The sequence below is a fragment of the Thunnus albacares genome, chromosome 3, assembly GCF_914725855.1.
Source record: "Thunnus albacares chromosome 3, fThuAlb1.1, whole genome shotgun sequence".
Classification (NCBI taxonomy): domain Eukaryota; kingdom Metazoa; phylum Chordata; class Actinopteri; order Scombriformes; family Scombridae; genus Thunnus; species Thunnus albacares.
The window spans coordinates 33798069-33802559 of NC_058108.1; positions in this window are offsets into that span (position 1 = coordinate 33798069).

The window sequence follows — 4491 nt, forward strand, 5'->3', positions numbered from 1 at the left end:
TAAAATATGTCTAACTCTATGCAAATTGCATGATTGAGGCTCATTAAGTCTTTAATTGTCATCTCTCCCCATCAGTTGGAGTCTTCTGTGTATGAGAACGTCTCAGACTTGAAGGTCGTTGCTGCAGCACAGACAGAAGACACAGAAATCTACAAAAACCTGGAATAAAGTCCAGTCAGGTTGGAGCCTCCTGATAGGAGGAAAACAGGCCGACATTAGATTCATTGTTACAGTGACTCAATTGATTTATAATTTACTGAGTGTGTGTATAAATAATGTATAATAATGTGTGTGTATATAAATGTATAAATAATGTAATCAATCACTTTTGAGGAATCCTGATTATTTTCTTGTGCAGTATACTGTATATTTACACACATCAAACATGATCTCAGTTCTATCACACTTTGCTGAATGTCACATTATCCAGATATTGCAGTGGCTGATTCACAATAAACAGCTTTCACAACACCTCTGTAGTTGGAAACATGATTTCAGTTCCCTCTCACTGCTGCAGAGGGCGACAGCATGCAGAAAGTTTCAGCTTTAAATAAATTGTTTTTATGTTTATTTTTCATTTTATGAATTTATTTTCCAGCTTTGAAGAAGCTTTAAATAAAATTTAAATCTGTTCTTTTGCTCTGACTTATTTCTCACTTTCCCTCTATTTTGGATGAAACTTGTCACATTTTAATAGTTTATTATGATTTGGGATGTTGCTAAAATGAAGATGGACAGACACAGTTTGTATTGAAGAAGACCTTAATTGTCATGTGAGATGTTTATCACCTTTTAGGTCTATTTAATGTCTTTGGGGTCACTCAGGGAAGCAGAATGTGTGGCAGTTTACTGAGTATGAAGTCTTTTCAGTATAACAGTCCATATCTGTTAGTGACAAATGAAACTTAGTAAAAGTTCAGTCAGGAAGACTATCTTTTGCATGCTCAGGTCTGTCGTATTATTTCTCAAACAATCAGTCATTCCCATCCCTCACGCATGCTCACTTATAATTTCCTTGCCATCATTCTCCTGGGCATTCATTAAGACGTCAGCTGTTCACATCAGCTGGTCACATCTAACCAATAGCATGTTGACACACCTTCATTGTCAGCCTATCATACTACGGCTGTCTTTTTAAATATGTTTTCTCCCTCTCTGCCTTAGTGCTTCTATGGTGCCATTTTGCGCTCCCCACCACTTCCCCATCACTGCTCAGTTTTTGCAGATTCATCATTGCATCACTTCATCAACCTCATCAGCCTTATCAGTCTCAACAGAAGTCATCAGCCACCACCGCCAGTCTCTAGACTCCATTGGGGGATTTATCTTGCTGCTGCTGAGTTTAATGTGAAGAGTAAACCGATTAAGAGCAACGACTAAAAGTACATTTAAATGTGTCTCAACAATCAGTGATGGATGGTTACATTTTCATCCACACCCAATTAATCCTGAGGACCAGTATTCTTGTGCTCTATCAGGATATGAGTCTTTCCCCTCTCCTTCAGTGTGTGAGTTTTCTCTACAATGTCCCACTAACACATCAAGTGAAACTTTGACCCACATAGTCTACAACAAGTCAGACCCAGTTTTACCTCTTACACCTTTCCATTTATACTTTGTACTTTTATCAACATAACTTTTTTCCTTAGACCAAAATGAAATGTCAATGGTTTTTTTTGTTTTGTTTTTTTAAAAAAATAACCTGTTAGCTTGTGCTAAGGTGTGTACGCATAGTCAAGTGCAGTGACAACATGACAAGCAATGAAATGTCTGCAGAATGTTTGTAGAGACAGCAAGATTTATAGAAGAAAACAAAAAAGATGTGTGACAGTGAGGCAGATAGAGTTATCTGAAACTACAGGGCCAATAACACTTAGTGTTATGAAACCCAGCAAGCAGACACACACACACACACACACACACACACACACACACACACACACACACACACACAATCCAAGAGAGGAAAAACAAATATATAGTGAAACAGCTTATTTAAAAAGCAAAAAACTGCTTACACTGGTAAACATCTTTGCACTTTGTTAACGGAAAAGCATTTTGCAGATCATGTGTATTTTCCTCACTTTCCATCTGCTGTAAAAGTAAAATTTAACAGTTCTGTTTCCTTCAGTTCAAACTTTTAGACATTTCACTCATTTATAAGAGATTCAGTTCACCTCAATAACAAAACAAAACAAAAAAATTCTCATTTACCTCCTGTGGTGTCTAGCCCTGCAGACAGTTTTGGATTAATTTTGCTGTCACATTGTGAGATTTGTATGTTAATCTCAGTACACATTCAATCCAAAAGAAACAAGAAATTTTTTAGATCTTTGCTACAATAAATATTGTGCTCATCATGTGACTTCTTACATCCATACTGATGCAGTACATCTCTTTGAACTCATGGTGGTGTATTCAGTGTCTTAACATGCACTAGAAGTGTGAAGAGATGCATCAAACCAAATGTCACACATCTGTCACGTGTCATGTTTTTTCTTTAGACACTGAACTGTGCCCACACTTAATAAGAGTAAGTAAAAAATAACTGCGCTGACACTGAACTGTGCTGCAATTTACCTCTTGCACTTGACTTCAATGAGGAAAGAGACAAATCTCAATATAGTATTGTTACACTTTCTTTAACGCTCAGAGCATGACACACTCACACTCCATACAGACATACGAGCTGCTGTAGAGGAGTGAGACCTGAAGAGTGGGGTGAATACTTCTTAATCTGTATCACACCAACCTGTAGGAGTTGTTGTGATGACTCTATGCATGATTAAACCTAAACAGACATGGCAGGATGTGTTTAAGAATAAGTGGATGTTCTTTGTTTTTCTTTCACACAGGAACAAACTGTTTTCATGCACAAACATGATTTCTATGACTGTCACTAAGCATTCTAACCTTTCACAAGTTCATACAAACATTTATACATATTCATACAGTAATTTAGTGCCAAAACTTAAAAAGAGGAAGTAAAAACTAAAAATGTCTCATTATTTCTCTCCTATCTTTATAATACTAATATGCCAGAACACTGGTCTGTTATTCTCTCTGACATAGATTATATTAAGTCTTTAGAAAACAGTAAAACTTGGTTTTAACTTATGTGTTTACTGTCATTTGGCTCCTCATGCATACTCATAATTCTAAGAAAGAGGAAGTCAATCAAGTGTTTTAACATCCTGATATGTGACTTCTGCTCACAGTTCACAGGGGACGAGCATCTTAACAGACAACGTCCTTCTCTGTTGTAAGTAGAATAGTTTACTGATATGATTATTACATGTTGTTTACATTATTTGATGTATTTTATTGTCTCTGAAGCCTCACAGAGAGATGAGAGGAGCAGCTATGAGTTTAACAGCAGCAGCGAGTGGATTTGTTGTCTTCCTTCTCTCTGTGTCAGGTACTGTATATCTACATTTACATTGTAGGACATTTAGCACAGTTATTCAGAGCAGCATGAAGTCATTTTAAGAAAGTAAATATAAAATATCCCAGATCAGCACTTTTCTAGGTTTGATGTATGTGTGATGCAGTATGATGAATAACTTTTAAACTCTACAACACCAAACATTCACTTCTGTTTATTTCTGTGTAAACTATAGCTGTTGAATGAAGACCAGATGGTAAAAATAACATCAATATTTACTGCTGAACACTTTAATAATATTATATTAAGATGTTCAGCTGTGTCTGCGTCATGGGTGGTGGGGGTGGGGGTGTCTAGCTAATAAAGTTTGTCCACCCTCCCTCCATGGATTGTAAGAATCATATATTTTTATACATGCATATGCATATATACATAGTTCTATGATGGTACAGCAATGCACTGAGAATTTCATCTCATCATGATGTTTTAAATGTGTTTGGTAATTTCTGCACTCTGTACTGTAGAGCTGGACAACTGTTTTAGCTGTTACAGTTATAACAGTTGCTCCTCCCTGTGAAAACTTATTGTTACCTATTTTGTTTTAGCTGCTTTCAATAGTTTCCCTCATTTCATGTTCTGCATTTCTTTGTGGTTTTCACACTTAACTCAGCAGCAACTTGACCAAAAAACTAACAGAGAGGAAACTAACCAAGACAAGCACAGACTCTCTAATGATTCATTTCCTTCTTATCTTGTTCCGTAAAACTGCATTAATGTTCACAGGTTCAATACATTCTTGTTCCTTCACTGCACCTTCAGACTGTACGATGTTCTGTCTCAGTGCACAGAGAGATTAACAGTAATCAGCATCTAAAACAGTTTCTTTGTACTGTAAATTCAAAGTATGTATAAATAGAGTTGGACTTTTAGACTTTGTTGTTTAATAACATATAAGAGACACATTTCAAGTGTTCAGCTTTAGCTTTTTTAAAACTACAACAAACAAGCAGAACAACAGTAAAAACTTGCAGAATGAATGGACTAAAGCTGAAACAAATGTAACAAAGTGACAAATGATAAAATATGACAAACAATTGATAAAATAC